Source organism: Polyodon spathula, chromosome 26 (assembly GCF_017654505.1).
Source record: "Polyodon spathula isolate WHYD16114869_AA chromosome 26, ASM1765450v1, whole genome shotgun sequence".
Classification (NCBI taxonomy): domain Eukaryota; kingdom Metazoa; phylum Chordata; class Actinopteri; order Acipenseriformes; family Polyodontidae; genus Polyodon; species Polyodon spathula.
Window position 1 is genome coordinate 17,788,100 of NC_054559.1, and position 20,192 is coordinate 17,808,291.

Genomic DNA, 20,192 nt, shown 5'->3' on the forward strand with positions numbered 1-20,192 from the left:
TAAAGTGAAGAAATTAAAAGTTTACTGGCTGTGCATTAGCGCTGCCACCTCTACCTGTTTTCCTGGGATCATCCTGGTTTTGTGGAAGGTGTCCCAGGATTTCAATATCCCTTCCCGGGACACTAAAAGATCCTGGTGTTTAACCTTATCCAGTTTCCACATCCATGTAGATTATACAGTAACACCGCAATGCCAGGACCGGAAGCTGAAGACAATATCATACCACTGCATTAGACGTACAATATGAATTGATTGTCAGTTCTATAATAGATATGACAGTCTGTAGTTACGTTACTGTATTTAACAACAAAAATAAGTCAGTGTTTTGTTTTTTTTACTTTTTCATTTGCTCATGCCATTCTGTTTAGTAATATAGTAGTTACATCTGGGGCATTAAGACATTTGGTAATTTTGCCATTTGCTCTGCAATACACAGTATTTCCTCATTTTTCTCTAAATCTGTAAAGCAATAAAGTACATTAGATACATATTACAGTTACATTATTTGTTAGCTTATTTTTTTCTATTTGTGTCTCAATGTGTCGCTGGCCTTGTTATATAGCAGCTTTTTATTGGATCCGAGCACCCGGGTGGTGTGTTACATTAGTTGAAGGACGCACTTAAAGAGCAAGTAGCTTCACATGTTATTTTAATTTTGCAATTATTGTGAATGACTCAGGGTTCCGTTGCTCCAATCATAATTGTTCTCTATATCTGTCTTACTCTAACCTGGCTCTGAGCTTGCTTTAAGCTTGCCTGAGAATCCTACATCTGGAACTGACTAATTCCAGAGAGAGAGGTAACATTGTCACATGACTTGAATTAAAGGAGAAGGTCCACTTAACGCCTTGCAGTTAGGATAGGCAAGCTCAAAGCATATTGATTATATTTTATCTTTCTTCAAGAAAGTGAATAGATCAACACTGAAACACCGCTCTGATGATTAAGTAACATCACACATTCATTAAACTTAACACTTGGTAAGAGAGAAGACGTTCTTTCGGTTGATGCAACAAGCAAAAGAAACAGGAGAGGGCCACGCGGGGAGGATCGGTAAAGGGTAGCAAGCATAGCGGGCCTCTTGAGCCTTCTTACACCCAACAACCCAACTACCCGTGAAAAACAAACATGAAATTGAAAACTGAACCCAAAGACACAATTGCAGTATCCGAGACTTTGCCCTGTATATTAGGAGATTACTCATCCTGCCCTAGGCTTATCCATAAGCAAGGCAAATGGTGTGGAACGGCTTTATGTATTCCGGTATTTAGAAAAAGCTCCCCCTCTAGGATCGCCCAGATGAGCACAGCACACAGTGCCTTATGCCTTCAGCCTATTGTTTATTTTTGTTTGTTTTTTTGCCCCAGTTTTCCAGCTGGATGAACAACCCAACAAACAAACAACGAAACGGCTGAGATGTGGAAATGGACCCGATAATAACCCCACTGGTGCTGAACGAAGTGTGTCTCATGACACATGACCAGAAAGCACCATGCATCTATTGGCAGTCCTGAAAATGTTTCTTGAATGATGCATCAATGATGTACAGCCGTTGTGAATATATGCTCCGTATCTCATTTTTGCTTTTTTACAAATTACCGTTTTGAGATTTGAGCATTTACCAATTTTTATATCAAAAGATGTTATTTTTTGGAATATACGATAATTACAATGTTACTGCACTCAGCTGGCTACTGATTGAGCTAACGCAAGCTGTTTTCCTAAATTAGGCACATTCTGTGTAAATTAGTATCTAAACTACGAACATGTATCACAGACCACAAATAAGACTACACATAGAAAAGTCAGAAATAAATACCACTGATATTACAATCCAGCTGTATATTACCTTGAAAAAACCCTGGAGAAACCATGATCAGAGCAGACCTTACCAGCAACCATGATTGACACAGAGGTCCTGGTACAGAAACAAGCTGGTTGATTAATATGGTACCGTTGTACTATTGGTTCAAGCCATTACGTTATCATTGGTATGTCAAAATATGAACATTTTTAAATACTATTTTAACCTCTAGCCGGGATCCATTGCCACCAGGTACAAAACCATTGCCACCAGTGTAACCACTGTAGATCCCCGCCATTGCTATCAAAGATAATTTGGTAAGAGTACACTGCAAATTCTCTTTCCAACCAGCTCAACACGAAATCAGCTCACCATCAAGAACACTCTGTCAGTTCCTTTAAATTCCCCATTATCTCCAATGATAGCTGACATCCCCATTCCATATTGATCAGACTGTGTGTGAACCTGATATCGACTTCTTTTTTCGAACCACCAGCGAGTTTGATCTGAAACACAACTTGTGTGAGGTTTAAAAGGTTGCTGTAGAGTATGGAGAATCGCCACAGGGTTGAATCTTCACTTTCTGATCTGTTTTTTTTTTTTTTATTATCATTATTATTTTTTAAATCCATGCCCCCCCCCGGTAGATTTACATAAATCGCGTTCTACAGTATGTAAAAAAAAAACGTTTCTTTCTAGGAAAAAAAAAAATCGGAATGATTTTGTTGCAGTTTTTATAGAAAAAAATGTTTTGTCTACAGACTTGCTATCCTGCACTCGTTGGCTGCTTTGTTTTCTCAGCTGATTGCTGACCCACTAGCTCATATGCAGTTCATGGAACTCTGGAAAGGGTTTACTGTAGTTACTGTATCCCCGAATCAAACAGGGTCGTTTTCATTTAACTTTTTGTACAACACTTTTACTTTATTGTAAAAAGAAATCTCCATACTCATAGGTGCAGCAGTAAGAGGTTTTACACATTGCATTACGCAATGTTACAGACCATGACTCAAAACAGAAGTGGATTGTAATAAACACCAACAATGCTGGCATTTTTAAAGGAGTGCTGACTTTAGTTTTTAACCCATTTAAACCCAACTTGGCTTTATTATCACTTGTACCTCATTTACTTCTGTTGAAGATCATTTGATTGTTTGCTTCTATTTCTACTTGGAATATGCAGATATATAGACCAAAAAGTCCTTGCTGCTTCCTGGCACATCACTTTATGTGCTGTAATCAAACTCCAAAGGTCTGTAATCAGACAAACCTACAGCAAAGGTTGTAGCATCAGTTTATCAGTTTATCTACCGGGACGTAGCATCACTTTATCTATAGCGCTGCATTTGGAATATCTAAATAACCAACCAATTTGTTTAAATAATCAAATCCCTGTGTACAGTAATCATAAGATACCAGGAAGCAATAGTAACATTTTATACTGCTGGAAAAAAAAAAACTTTACAGTAATACATCTTGACTAAAAAATAAAATATTGATTAAAACATAAAACTTATCCCAATAATCTCATAATACTACCAGTTTAGCAAAAAAAAAAAAAAAAATCACTAAAGACAAATTTCAAAAATATGTGGCTACAGAAGGTTTACATATTTTACGGTGCTGGTACTTAGATCCAATCATTTAGATTAGGTATGAGGTTGAAGTAGAGATGCCCCATTCAATATGGGTGGCTATGCACCGAGCAAAGCCCACCCGAAAGAGATGAAAAGCCCTTGGACTTCCAATTGGGTTTCCTAGGCTTTCAAAAGGAGTAAGCTGGAAGCTGCTGACAGGAGCACTGCCGGTCTTCCATTTGCAATGGCAGGGGAGGAGGGATCGGAGGGGAGAGGAGAGAGAATTAGAGGGAGCGAGTGTCTAAGCCACCCTTTCCACATGAGCACCCCTCATAAGGAGAGACGGACAGGCTCTCCTAAGCAACTCAAAGGGATAAGGAGGCCCCCTCCGGACAATGGAATTAAAATGTAGATTACACAAGTCGCTAGCCCATTTCCCTGATCTCCTCAAACCGAGGATCCTGACAAATTGGATCAGGCGATTTTAAAAAAGAGAGTTTTTTTGTTTGTTTTTTGTGAGGTTCAAGGCAAAAGAGAAAAGGGATCTGAGTTCTAATGAAGAATGGGACAGACCTTATTACCTGTACGTTTGTCACGTTATTATTATTATTATTATTATTATTATTATTATTATTATTATTATTATTATTAGTAGTAGTAGTAGTATTTATTTATTTATTGATATATTGATGGCTAAGTTTATGAATTATATATAAAAAACTCTTACCTATAGTGGCTATCACTCTGAACTGCTAATTGTCTGTAACAGAAGCCATCCCCACATCCCCAGAGATTCCTCAAGCTTGGGCTAGCTTGCTTGTGGCCCTTCAGGGCCCATCTATCCAAGTCCTAGGGTGCAGGGTGGTTCTCTCCCAACCTCTGGTGGAACTCACTGCAAAGAGAAAGTCAGAAATCAGGATGCATTCACGTCTACCCTGACAGCAAAGTTTCAATGCCACCATGGACATGGCTAGTTCCCATAAGATGAAAGGAGCTTCCTATGTGTTGTGAAGATTCAGGGTGTAGAGTATGGAAGTTGCAGGCTGCTTTTAGATTAAAGTGTCAGACATAACCTGAAAATGTCCTCAAGTCAAGTACTTACCCACGAGGGATATGATTAGTGTATAAACCTGAAAAACACCTTACTAGAACCACTATGCTCAGCAAACTGTGCAATTACCAGTGATTTTTCTTTTTGTAAAACATACTTTTGAGAGGGTAGCACTGTCTGCTCCTGATATGGTACCATGTTACTGTAATGGAGTAACAGCAGCATATATTGGCTCATGCCTTTGCCATTCCATAGAAATGTACAAATGTTACTACTGCAGTTATCATTATACCAATGGCAGACTTAACATTGTACTGCTCTTGAGCTACCATTGCAATCAAGCGATGCATTACGAGTCCAGCGCCACTACTAACAACTCAGAAACTACCCCCACCTTGTGTCCCTAGTTGTTTTAAAAGTGTTCAGAAGAAAACATTGATGTGGTTCTCCTCATTTATTGGTTACTAGTCGTCACAAGAATACCACTGATTTCAAACCTGGGTTACATCCTCTGTCCAAGCTTACACACACATACAAATAAAGTACATTTGCCATTCACAGAAAAGTTTTAAATGGAACCACCACTTCACTACACTTTGAGTGATATTTTCAAGAATCCTTGTTTTGCTGTACAGCAAGTTATAATTACAACAGCATCAGGACCACTACTGTAAAAAATAAATAAAACACTGTGATTTTTGTATTTAGGATATCTAAGTTTTAATGGCTTTATTTATTTATTTATTTTGTGTTTAGTGACATATGTAATAACCTTTTGGCTTTACCTTAAAATTAATATCAACAATTCTAATAAAACACTATTAAAATTGTCATATTTGCTTTTCTTTAAAATAATGTGTTTAAAATCTACTTCCTCATTCACTTTACACCTCCTTTTCTATTTAATAGTTGGTTCATTACATTTTCCTATTTTTCAATGTTTTCATTGTTTTGCTATTTTATAACTGACTTCTACTCTAGGACTGTATGTTTTAAACTTCTGTAAGTTTCTGCTCCTTCATGAAATGCATTTTTATGAACCTGTGGTGTATTCTCATAATAAAGAAGAGTGAGCTGTTTAGGCACCTAACAGATATGAAATATTAATTTTACAAACTGGTTGTGATCTGGAATACAACTGTGGCACAATTAGGTCCTGTGCAATAATAATATCTATGTTTCAAAGAACCAATTATATTGTTATCTAAATTGGTTGATATTATGATACCGGTAAGTGGCCTATATTAAATTACAATCTTGCAATTTGAAATTATAATCTTTATTTTTAATATTTTAACATTGTGTTTCTTATAAAGAATAGTATAAGGTGCCATTTTCAAACAGGTTGTTTTATTGGTTATAAATAAAATCTATTAAATGTACAACAAGAGAAATATTGCATTGCTAAAAAAAAAAAAATAATAATTTAAAAAAAAGGTGAGGCCTACAGGTAAAGCCTGTTATAAAACCAATGTTTTCTATCTTATGTTAATTGGATGGAGACGGTTGCTAAGCTACCAGCTACCAAGCTCAGAATAACCAGCTTTACTTTCTAATTTTCAAACTATGCTAATACTACTACTACTACTACTAATAATAATAATATAATAATAATAAATAATAATAATAATAATATTTTTATAAATACGCTTGCCCCGTGGCGGAGGGGCGCAGAAAACCGTTATAACCGCGCACGCGTGGAAGTTGAGGATAAGCGCAGCAGAATTTCATCTTGGCAATAATTACAACCACCACCAAAAAAATAAATCAAACTTTTATTCTAATAAGAAGATCTCTTATACCAAAATAGTGGATTGTATGAAGTCCCCCATTCAGGCTACACATTACCTGAAATAAATGGTCGCACGTCACGTTTTGAAAACGTAATTGTGAATGCAGTGGAATGGCAATCACGTGATCTATATCATAAAATAAACAGGTCATCTAAAAAATAAAATAAAATAAAATAAAAACATGGCTTTTTATTTCAACCCTACAGGCCCACGCATATAGTTTGTGTTGCAAACTGACGTCAAACCCCGCTGTACAGTGCTAACACGACTTCCATTGCAAAAGTCATAGAAGACTCTGCAGTCTGTTTAAATGATTTAAATCATAGAAGACTCTGCAGTCTGTTTAAATGATTTAAAACTATCTATAAATACGCATGAAACCAAACTAGACAAATGCCTGGACCTAGTGTCCTTTACAGTCCATATTTGCCTAATGCCTTTCGCGATTACTGCCACATAGGTTATTATTATTATTATTATTATTATTATTATTATTATTATTAGTAGTAGTAGTAGTATTTAAAAGCCCATGATTGAACTGTCCATTGTGGAGGACTACTGCTTGTGGAGGACTACTAGCTTCCTCACTTTGATGGTACAGAGCACGCCACTCAGAGCCCAGTGATCGACAAAGGCCGTCATGTCGCCAGCAGACTGCGGGTGGGCCTGCTCCAACTTAACCCGGGACCGGACCAGGGCCCTGAACATGGCTCCGTCAAAGAGACCCTCCACGGTGATCTTACACTTCCAGGTCTTGTTGATGGATTATTATTATTATTATTATTATTATTATTATTATTATTATTATTATTATTATTATTATTATCAGTAGTAGTAGTAGTAATATCATTGCATCCAGATAAACTTATTTGAATATTACATCAGTAATGACTTATGTACATTCATGTCCAAAGTATTTACCGTCAGGATAATTCAAAAGCCTGGCAGGAAATATAGGCGTACCTGAAGCTACCTGGAATATTAATTATACACACATGTATCAAATAAGGTTTTGTTTGTTTATAGGATGCTTTATATTTACTCCCAAACCAATTATTATCGGTTATTAGTATTATTATGTATTGTATTATTATCATCCGCTTAAATAGTATTATTAAGTAAACCTATATAGATATTTTAAATCATTTTTAAAAAAACATGCATTCAAAGTGCTTACTAATAATGATCAATATGCACGTTTTGTTTCTGCACCTGTTCACACCGACAATAAAAGGAGGCTGTTGTCTTCTAGCACGCATAACAACTACATTCTGCAGCTTGCCAAGCACGTGACTCGCGAGAAAGGCCAATCGTTTGAAACGTCGTTTCATCCCCTTTGCGACGCATTCGTTGAATATCTGCCACCCAGTTGTTTACCGTGTTTACACACACACACACACACACACACACAATAAATAATCTAAAAATACCCACAACAGCGTCAGCACCCACCTCAAACAGAATACCTGCTTATTATTAAGGCCGTATTTCACAGATTCCCTCGCCTTGTCAGACCTATTTTTGATCGATCCCCTCTATTTTGGGTTACTGTATTACCCTGGTTTTATAAAGCTATTTCCAGTAAATATATACATCTCTCTCAGAAGCAGCCCTCGCCCATGCACTCTTTTCAGCTGGACTTATTCCATTACAATCACACTCCCAGTGGCATTCTCGGCATGTTATGGTCTTTAAACGAACACACAATGTCCCTCAATCGTAGTAGTCTCTGCCCCCCTTCCCCCTCCCCATTCTCCGCGCTCCAGCGGAAGGTCCCGAAGTCCTCAGAATTAGTTTCTACTTTCGGTTCTCTAGCTTTATGATATCAGATATACTCATACAGCTAGATAACCAAAGAGAAAAACTAACCCAGCGCTCTTAAAGGGACAGCGCGTCGCCAGCAGCTTCTGTTGTCTACCCAGGAAAGCAGCACTGCCGCTAGATAATCTGCTCAACTCCACACACTGTACAGCAACACGATTACACAGGGTCAGTTTATTTATTTATTAATTCACTTATTTATGTGTTATTATTATTTTTATTTCACAAGACAGTTCAGCATTTGTCCTAGATGTGAACCCCTAAAATGTATCGTTTAAAGAATGCACGATCTTTACAAAAGCCTACAATAAAATATCATAATTAAAATCATGTATTTGAGTTTTTTTCCCCCCACCAAAGTTTTTTTTTTTTTTTTATTGCTTTGCTGTTCGCCAGATATTTAATTTAAAGGCCAGATATTTAATTTGTAAATCTGTACTGTACACCCACAATGTGGCTGTAAACTTATCAAGCACAAAAAAAAAAAAAAAATCAAGGGTTTCATAAGATTTTGTTTTGCATTCTAAAACATTTGGTTTATGCACTCGTAGCCTGCATCTGAAACCACTTTTTTTAATGCCAACTTATATTTTGAGACCCGAGTCTACTTTTCTTCAGACTCAGCTGACATTGTGAAAAGCATTCCGGACTGGGGTAAGAAAGAAGGAGACTCTGCTCGGTAACAATTTAGGTCCATAAATTGTAAAGCAAATCACCCGTCTACAATTCACATACAACAGGCCCGGCCGTGACTTCTCGTTCACATTTCAAGCCACTTGAACACGAACTTAGGTCCCAAAAGGACAAATGCTGACACCACACTGAACACAAACTCTAAACCAATGCATCATTGCTTATATTATATATATATATATATATATTATTAATATATATATATATTATATATATATATATATATATATATATATATATAATATATATATATATGCAATATATATGCATGCAATTTTAACAGAATTACAAGCGCATTTAAAAATGTTTGTTAGTTACACTGTATATAGTTAGCAGTGTCTTTGCAATCTATGAAGCAAGGAGTTATAGGACATTACATAAACTGTTTAAAAAGTCAAGCAAGTGAAGTTATACTTACTTGCACTTCTTGTCAGAGTCGCCTTGTTAAAATGACCGCTTCTCTGTGCGCTTTGAAGGTGGGGGTCTTCTCACGAACCCTCGGGTGAATGACGTCCTTTTTGAAAAAAAAAAAAAAAAAAAAAAAAAACAAGAAAAAAAAAAAACTGTTGGGATGGCAACACACAAAACCAAAAACAGGAATCCTATTTTAAAAAAAAAAAAAAAAAAAAAAAAAACATGTCCACCATGTTATGCCATAGGTCTTGTCCAAATAAATAAATAAATACAATTAAAATGAGACCATCCAGCTCATATTGGGATGGAGCCGCTGTGAACCCGCTCGGCCAGTAGTAATTGTAGAAATAGTCTCTATGACTGAGAATAGAGATACGGTGCTGACCGGTCCCCCGCCACACAAAACTCTCTCTCTCTCTCTCTCTCTCTCTCTCTCTCTCTCTCTCTCTCTCTCTCTCTCTCTCTCTCTCTCTCTCTCTCTCTCTCTCCGCGACATAATAGAAGGGACAGTGGTGGGACAATGCTGAACGCCCCGCTGTCTAGGCCCAGGCTTGGGACGCGCTGCTGGGACACTGAGGGAAGCACTCGGCTGGGGGCCCCGAATAGAGCACGGAGGTCACTCACCAATGCTGATGTCACCGTCATTATCCATGCTTAGTGATACACATAAGCAACCTCGAGCCAAGAAAAGCTGTAACCGCTCGCTTTATATCTGAGCTGTGGAGAGGGGACCCAGGACAGGCGAACACACGTACATATATTTATGTTCGGTTGGGTTTAAGTGTATCCAATATGACAATAAATATTCTTTCAAAGCATTTGTGTTCCTGCTACAGGATTTTGCATTTTAGATGCAGAACGGTGCAAAATATGTTATGGTTATATAAACCTGTTCTTCAGATGCACATACTGTGCAAACAAGCCTGGGGGAGCAGAGCCTTGCCTTTGCTTAATTAAAGAAATGCACGGGGTGCTCAAGCAATAATACCCACAGCTAGATAGCTGGGCATCTAGGTGGATCGTGCATCTGTATGCATGCAGAGGCCTGTCTGTGGAAACAGAACATGCAGCAGATATCTCATCGATCTATCGATCTATCATCCTAGAGAGTGACGGAACTTTAAGATCCTGTTTCGCAGTTCTCTCGCCCAAACGGTACATTAGCGATTTCTTTAGTACGAGCCGCTCTGCATGGGCAAGTCACCGGGCAGTGGAAACGAAATGTTACAGCTGTATTGGGGTCTTTCCAGATGGAAATCAATATTCTCTAAAAACGCACAAGTATACCAGAATCTCGATATTTGAAATTACAATACTGTAGGCTATCTGTTATTACAAACCCACACACTACTGCATACATGCGTTGTTCTTATGCTTAACATACTAAGCGTGGAAATGAAGGAAGCAGGCTGTTTATTACAATGGAATCATTCTACCTATGTGCGATTTCTATCAGTAGACTTAATTGCACTTCATTTCTGAGACTTTTCTTTACTGAACAGAATCAAGCAACCCACTAGAAAGACTATTTGAGCAAATTATTATTATTATTATTATTATTATTATTATTATTATTATTATTATTATTATTATAATAATAATAATATAATATAATAATAATAATAATAATAATAATAATAATAATAATAATAATAAATAATAATAATAAATAATAATAATAATAATAATTTTGTAAAATGTGGGTTAGGCCACTTCATTCCAACGAGAGCTCCTCCCCTCATGAGAATATATTTCTGTTCATATTATATAAACCGTGACATCGAGGGAGGGGGGAGGAGGAAGGCTGAATAATAATTCCATTTTTGCATTCCCCCTCACAGACAAACTGTAACGATATCTGCCTTTTTGTGTTTGTGAATGGTTGTTTCTGTGTTATATATATATGGAGGCAATAGACTGCATCTAAAATAGTTTGTGTTTATTTACATTCACAATATACCAGAACTGGGATTCGAAATAAAAAAACAATAATAAAAAAACGGGATATTAGACTAGCAACACATATTTGTTGACAATTAATAAGTGCATCATTAAAGAACTGTAGGCCTTACATTGAATACTGTAATGGCCTAAAGCCTATGGTTCGACCTTTATAGAGAATAATGATGTCTTATCTATAAAAAGTAGCGTTAATATATATATATATATATAGTATATATATATTATATCATATATATATATATATATGTATATATAATATATATATATATATGTGTGTGTGTGTGTGTGTGTGTGTGTGTGTGTGTGTGTGTGTGTGTGTATCTATCTATCTATCTATCTATCTATCTATCTATCTATCTATATATCTATATATATATATATATATATATATATATATATAATGCAATATATGTTCCTATAACTGATTTCAGAGGACTACATCACCGACAAATTGCAAAACATATTTTACATATAGCTCCGTTTTTTACTGGGAAGCGTTACTTCTGATGAAGTAACAAATAAGCTGCCCCTTTTTTTTATTAAATACAATTCGTGTAGGTAAGACTGACGGATGTAATACTTTATGACAAGAATGCATTATATGGGATGCGCAAACACAAATGCGGCAGCCCTGTTTTATTCAATGGAAATATGGAGATAATTTAAATGTAAAACTAACAGTAACAGACTGTGTTTTTGCTTACCGTCTATAAAATGCAGATTTAGTTTAATATATATTTTTTCTATAATCTGCGTATAGCACTGTTTCAAAGTGGTGTAATTTCTTTATAAATTATTTAGATCGCATTAGAAAGGATTGCGTTTTGAATTGGGCTGTAATTCAGATTGTCGTGTGGTGCAGTCGCGTGAGCTCGCTACTGCATTTGAGCTGGATTTGCATCGCAAGGTGGGTAGGTAGGTAGGTACTGCGCACACTCAAAACATAAAACATTCTTCTGTGTCTTTGTCTCTGGGAAATGTGGAACAGGGAAATAGCCCTGTTTATCTAATGCATTTATCTGACCTTTTTTAATTATATCAGATAAAACCATATTAATGAACCGATACTACCACTCAAGGGGTATGCTAGTACTAACTCAAACCATCACTGACTGAAATACTAAGATGTAACTATAACGCATACGACACATGTATATGTACTGCGATACTCGTGTTTACGCAACATAAAAGAGACGTGAAAGTTAGTATTTAGTTTGATTAAGGAATACACAGCTTGTGTTAAAGACAAAAAAATAAAAAAAATAAAAACTCCGTCCATTTTACAGAATACTGTGCAACTCAATAATGGATCTCTGTGTAAGAGGAATTCTAATGTTCTCCACAGTACATAGCACCCTATGTAGTGATCGTAATTATTAATATTCTTCTAGAAGAAGAAGAAGAAGAAGAAGAAGAAGAAAGAAGAAGAAGAAGAAGAAGAATGTGTAGCTGTCCTGTGGTAGGGTACACATTGCACAGAGGGCTCATTAGATTTGCTTAGTCATTTAATATTATTAGGAAGAATGGATACTAAATGCGTAATTTTGCACGTACGCAACCATATCGACTATTTCTGCTCGTCATTTGCAGTTTTGGCATTTATGGTTGGCTTAGTATTTACTTATTGTTATTTGTTTATATATATTTTTGTATTTCATAATGAATTTTATATGCCATTAGTCTATTTGATACAACCAATTCCTGCAGGCATTACAACATGGAATATTATTATTATTATTATTATTATATTATTATTATTATTATTATTATTATTATTATTATTATTATTAGTGTATAGCAAAGAATGGTCAATCACAACACATTGGTGAATACATTGTGTTTTACATTTTGCAATGTTTCTCGTTGTGAAGAATTACATTATATATTAAGCCCCACAAATTTAATTTATATATACAGGCCCTACTTTTGTGTTTTACCCTACTTTGTAAAACATGCAGGTCCATGTCATTTTTTAAAAATTCAACACACACATACACACACACACACACACACACACACACACACACACACACACACACACACACACATATATATATATATTATATATATATATATATATATATATATATATATATCTCTATATATATTATAGATTATTAATATTGATTGTTAATGTGGATGAAACCTTTACACTACTTTGGAAATGTTGTAGTATATCCTCAGTTACACGGTGTTTTTATTCAATGTGCAACAAAAATAAATAAATAAAGCAGGATTATCTTCCGGCAGGTAAGATCAGATACAAAAAAATAAAAAAAAAAAAAAAAAAAAAAAAAAAAAAAAACTTTTTTACATTTTCCTTTGAAGAATGTATGTTCTTTTTTTTCTATTTTCTTCATATAAGCAATTATTTTGATTGTGGGAAACAAAACGTTTTGTTTTTTAAACAGGGCGTGCCACTGACGTTATTCCCTATCGTACCGCGCCCTGTGTTCTTTATCATTCCATGTTCGTTGTTCAGTTCATGAGTGTCACTTTTAAACGCGGTGTATTTATAAAATATATATTATTTGAGAAATTCCATTTTGTGTAGTGTGGACTTTTTTTCCAGAAATACCAGATTATCAGAAATGAAATTAGTAAAGGATACTTAATCGTATAACTCTTAAACTATAACTGAAACAGACACCTGGCCGGTTTAAAAAGTTGAATACCTCAACGGAACGCACGAACTAAAGAGAGGAAGAAAGAACATAAAGAAAGGAAGAAAAAGTGAGACAATAAAAAATAAAAGAATACAATGAAACAAAAAGAAGAAAACGTTTTGAAAAGAATGAAAAAATTATACCAAGAGAAATAAAGGGGGGAAAAAAACAGCGGAAGTGATCAAAGAAAGGCGGAAATGTAATAATGAATACACACAAATAGAAAGAAAGAAAGAAAGAAAGAAAAGAAAAACCTGAGAATGGGGAACCCGCGCGGGTGGGCAAAGAAGAAAGGCGGAACGTAAGTGGCAGGAAAAAGCAACTACGGGAGAAGGGGCAAAGGGTGGCCGCCCCGCCCCCCGCGGAAACGTCGGCGGTCGGGCATCTTAGACGAAAGTGCGATTAATTACCGGACGGGAGAGTTGCTTCGTCTTAAAAAAAAAAAAAAAAGAAAGAAAGAAAGAAAGAAAGAAAGAAAGAAAGAAAGAAAGAACGAGAAAGCGAGACATTCACCTCGGTCTGATTCTTTTGCAGATGCATATAGGAAGCTGCTGCCTCGCTAATTAAAACTCTCCTCGCTAATTAACACCCTCCTCGCTAATTAACACTTCAGTGAGGCTCGCGGCACCTGGACTGGCGGCGTCGGCACGCGCCTCCTCTTTGCCCAGGATTTCCGAAGCAGCGGAAGGAAGGACACAGGACACCTTCAGAACCGGAGACAGTCTGAGCTTCATTTGTGCGCATCTTCAAACACATTCCACTCTGTTCAGCCGTGGAAAGAACTAATTAGTGGAATAAATGCTTCCACCACCTGGAATTGACGAAATAAGCCCGAAAGTCATTTTTAAATGCAGCTAGAATCTGCACTACGTTACTGTTCATTCTTTCTGCTATAAATATAGTATAAGTTCGATTTGATTACATATTATAAAGTGATTTTTTTCAAAAAGTTTTTTTAATCGATATATACAGCAATAGTTAAATATTAGCCACTCAAAAAATATATTTGTATATTTCTATTTTTTTCAATGCAATCATAAAGACCATATATATGAAACTTCTATTAATGTCTCATTTTACTGTATTTTTCATTGTCAAAAAATGTCTGTAGTGTTGGTAGTCATTTACTTCTCTCTCTCTCTCTCTCTCTCTCATATATATATATATATATATATATATATATATATATATATATATATATATATATATATATATATATATATAGGTATAATATATATATATAATATATATAATATATAGATATTGAGTAATGATCTCCGTGCTCACCAACGCCTCGCGAAGTGGGCATCCGGATGAACACTATGTTTGTTCATTCGGATCAGGGGCTGATACAAACAGTGTCCCCGATTATAAGGCTTGGGTAAAGACAGGCAGGAAAGGCTTGTGCTGAAAAACCCATTGAAAACCCACAGCACTCACACAGTTAATTAAAAGTGGGCTACTTTATCCACTGCAACTAATACACAACTGACTAGGACAGCAAGAAATCATCTCTAGCTGCACCTGGGGTTACCTCGCACTCGTGTTACAATATGAAGGTAGATCTATTGCATGTAGTTTCATTAGGAATTTAGAAAGACTCAATATCACACTCAAATACAATATCCATTAGTGTGTTTCTTTAATCAGACGATACCATTCATATATTTATAATACGATACCATTGTATAAACTTGTATGTGTATATATATATATATATAATATATATATATATATATATATATATATCATTTAACACGAAATGTATGTTCACATATAACATCTATATAGGGTGGTGCGGTTGGATATCTCATCCCTTATGTGTTTCAGCGTTTTAGTATTGTATTATATTTCTGGTTTAGTTACTCACATAAACTCATGAAACAAAGATAAAAAAGAAACACGCAATCGCCTCGTATGCCACATCAAATCTGCATAATGTGCTCAGAAAGCGAGTGCGCCATAATCTCTTCCAGCGTATGCGCGATGGCAGGCTATGGAAGCAGGTTTACCTGCTTTCACACGTCCCGCCTATACGGAATGCTATGCCCATCTCCCGCGTTCTCTGCCCAGACAGAGCGGTCTAACTTTCAGTCTGTTAAAAGGCTGACACGCAGTCCATCAATTAGAATCTGCACTCATACTCCGACGTTGATTAATTGTGACTGGCAAGCGTCCAGTCAGCGAATGAGAAACTAGCCACCCAGTCTATAATTAGCATTTAGAGGTTTTAAATAGGGGCGATGCCAGAGGCTTCATTATGTTCACACATGTCTGTGTGTGATTCACTATGCAGGTATTTTAAATTCATATTTTATGTATAGAGTAGGCTAGATGTAATAAGCAACCTCAAGCATGTTTCTGAGCATGTATAATGTATATTTAAAAGGCATCGACGCGTTTACTGCAAATAGTTTCACAGTACACGGCGACTAGATTGAGTACTGGGCATCAGTAAATAATGTAACTTAGACAGATAGACAGATAGCTAGATTGACAGAAAGATCCATACTCTAGCAATACCAGTTTCAATAAGTTGAAAACCTCGTCACGGTTCAAGTAAAATGAAAATATATATTTTTTGTTTATGTCTTTGAAACCAAATGCACAACGGCATTTATTATTATTATTATTATTATTATTATTATTATTATTATTATTATTATTATTATTATTTTGTATACTGCAACAATATAGATAGATAGATAGATAGATAGATAGATAGATAGATAGATAGATAGATAGATAGATAGATATGCTAATACACTTTAAAAGTCTGTAACCCCATATTTTTACATCAATTGTACACCTGAATGCATGAAGCGAGGCTTTATTTTCGCCACCCAAAGACTAGGTCCTCTTTCAGTACGTATATGCTATGAAATCAGCACGGGCAGGTTTGTATGCCTGTTTCAGGGCTCTGCTGCCCGCCGCGTGATGATGATCCATTCAAACCTCTAATTAATGCAGGCGGGCTGTAGGTGATGCAAATTCTTTGATTCAGTAATACTCCCTCGCACTGGATTAGATATGAATTGTCTACCACTCAGTATTTGATACTCGACTGCATTGTTCCCGTTACCTGTGGATTCAAAGGAATCCGATTTTTTTTTTTTTTTTTTTTAAATGTGTGAAGAAAAACGGAGCAGAACACCACCGCTGTCTTTGACGAAGTTGTCAATTATATAGGGATTTGGTAAGGCAAATAACGAAAGTACAGTCACTGCCTCTAACACAATGTATTTCAAAATTTAGTAGACCAAAAAAAACACCTCGATTTTTTATTTTTTATTTATTCAGGTCTTAAATACATTAAATGAAAAGCCTCAGGCATATGTATACATTCTAGCAAATATCAACTCTTTGAACTCATAGCAAAATCTCAGCGATCATACTGCCAGAGAAAGGGTTTATTAAATATCTTATTAAATCTACAGATTACAAACACGTTTACAGTCCCGTGTTTATTTTGGTAAAGTGTTTGTTTAGAACCCAAGTAAAACAATTCCATTAAATGAAATAATAAATTGAACTATAAAATGTGACTGTCTTGCTAAACATTGGGTCGATTCTTTCAGTGTATTTAGACAGGATTGAAGTTGTATTACGTGGCTTTATCAGTAGAGATAACGGAAGAATAATAGGTTTAACTAAATAAATATTTGGCGATTCCCATTAAACTTTTCTACAACGTACAGTGAAGCAGTCGACGAGTCTCTTGAGTATATAAACGTTAATAAATTTACCAGAACAGAACACGTAAGCGTACATAGTCACGCGTTAAAGCTTTGTCAATTTGACCAATAGGCGCGCAGGTGAATGGACTGCAGACAGAGGTTTTACGGCAGAATACTAATGCTTTATGAATAAGGCCCAATAACGTCAAAACAATGTAGCAACTGGAACTATAAATCCCTACCAAAAACAACACAACCTTTTGTTTGTGAATCTGTTTGTGGTGTTGTTTTTGCCTCGGTAGTTCATTGAGTTCTGTACACTGTATTTTCTGGCAGAGCGCTGTACTGCTTCAGTTACTGTGAGCTGCGCTGTCCAGGGTCCTGAAAGCGTGCTCCTCTCCAGATTTGATGTCTTTTTAAATGACTGACTTATTATTTTATAATCAGCCTTTAACGTGATTCCAGAAAAACCGTGCCTAATGAATCTGTAATGCGCACCCAATCGCATCCACACACAGAGCGATACTGAGTTATAAGTAGCACAATGCAATGTTATTTTTTTCCCCAACTGAATACCAAACGTTGCCCCCTACTGTGCACACCGGAGACGTTGACTCCAGCGTGCAAATACTTTCACCTATTTTTGTAACGTGAAATACCTCTAACAACCCTTCTGCTGATCAGGCCCTCGTTTGCGTATAGGTATTTGTTTTCTGAAACAATATTATTTTGTATACTTTACATATAGCATTATAGAAAGTATGTATGTATGTATGTATGTATGTATGTATGTATGTATGTATTATTATTATTATTATTATTATTATTATTATTATTATTATTATTATTATTATTATTATTATTGGTATGTCTTTCTTTTATTTAGGAGTCACAATTTAAAATAGGGGGATGTGTATTGTATAAATTATATTCCCTTGTCAAAACCATTGTGTTCCTAATTGCCACGCCAAGTTCTGGAGTTCTAGAATGTATTATCCGGGGAGCTAGAATAACATGATGGAACTTGTTGCCTTCTATACATCACAGTACAATGTGAACAGCTGAGGGTGGGCTTGACCCCGGCAGACACTGGAGGATCCGCGCTGCATTGGCGTGTATAGCAAGCAGCCCCGGTAATTACACCAGAGGTCTGCCGAGTGCTGTATGCATTACCACTGACTGCTACTTCTCCATAGATCATACCTATATTTAATATGTGTTATAGTATACACATATTACATACAATAAGATAAAGCACGTCATTTTCAACATGTTCATTTTTTTAGAGAATAAAATGGAAGGATGCTGATCTAAGACTTTCTCTCGGCGTTGCTATGGTGTGCTAATTCAATGTCCTCATGCCACTGCTGAGCGGAGGGAGGCAGGTGTCGTTGAGCAAGGAGGCAATGCCCATATCTGATCTTTGCACCAAAGCGAGTCCTTAATCTCATAGGTACAGCCTGGAAGATATCCTTCGTAGAGGAATGCGGGCGTACTCAAGTAAAACAAATGGATGCAAAATACGTTTTTCATATAATTTTACAAATATTTCTTGTATCTTTCACGCTGTGCTATAAATTGTAAGCGAATATATCATATTGCATGCATATATATATAAGAACATAGAGCACCGTTCTTATAAATACTTCATATAAATAGAGCAGTAATGTAGCTGACCCTATAATTCATGGGGACTGTAAGAGAAGTGCTGTATACATAATATATAGGCGACACAATTCAATACACGAGAAAAAAAACCCAAAACATTATTATCTAAACATTGCAGGGGAACAATTTGACAAAGGGAATGAAGTCTTATCAAGACACATGCATTCTGTAGGCCAACCAATGTAAAATGCTTTATAAGAGCGATTTATTATTATGTACTAATAATAATAATAATAATAATAATAATAATAAATAATAATAATAATAATAATAAATAATAAAAACATGGATGTTTGAATGTTTGTCAACAAATTACACCACGATTCAGTAAATTGGGCTTAATAGTGAAACCATAGTATCAAAATGGGTTAACCCCCACCCCCACCCCCCCCCCCCCCGGGATGAAAACATTAACTCGACTGTGATGTTGGGGCTCGTGACCCGGCTGAGAGCGGAAATTAAGCCGGTGTAATATTTTAATCAAAGTCTCCCAGCCAGTGTCGATCCTGAACGGGCCTGCAGCACAAGAACACAGCGACACTCCTGCAGAGCTCGGAGGAGAGCGCTATACTCGTGTTTCCGACCTCGGGAATAGGGTCAAGAAGAAGCGGGCTTGCTTACATCTCAGCTCTAGCGTTAGGGCTGCACCATTAGCTCTGCACTCCAACCCCTTCTCGTTGAGATTGTCAGTAGTATAAGGCTCTTAACTAATGCCCCGCTCCCCGGCAATATTTAATCAGATTATTGTTACTGGAAAGCATTCAGCCGTCTCTTTTTATTTTCAACTGCCCATTGCTCTGCTGGCGTTCACATTATGCTAATGCTATTTCCTTACACATACACACACACACACACCCCTTGCCCGTCGACAGCACACACCCTCCCACAAATCAACGAGCAGAATTTCAAAATGGTCTGCATGCATTTGATGCTTCAAAACTTATGCAAACATAAGATAGATATTTCTACATAATATTAGTATATGCAAACAATCTCATTATCGAGCATGATAAATGTACTGACGTGTTACATGTGCACACGCCTGGATTCGCAAATCAGTTGAAAT

At 36.2% G+C, this 20,192-nt stretch overlaps 1 long non-coding RNA gene across 1 annotated transcript in view; it reads right to left on the reverse strand.

Moving 5' to 3' along the window:
• Positions 1-20,192, reverse strand: part of LOC121301078 — a 61,288-nt gene that overhangs the window by 20,852 nt on the left and 20,244 nt on the right. Inside the window, exons 3-4 of the long non-coding RNA XR_005947585.1 lie at positions 9,158-9,253; positions 4,109-4,273 (exon numbers count right to left, since the gene is read on the reverse strand). This is a non-coding gene — a long non-coding RNA (uncharacterized LOC121301078). The remainder of the gene's footprint in view (positions 1-4,108; positions 4,274-9,157; positions 9,254-20,192) is intronic.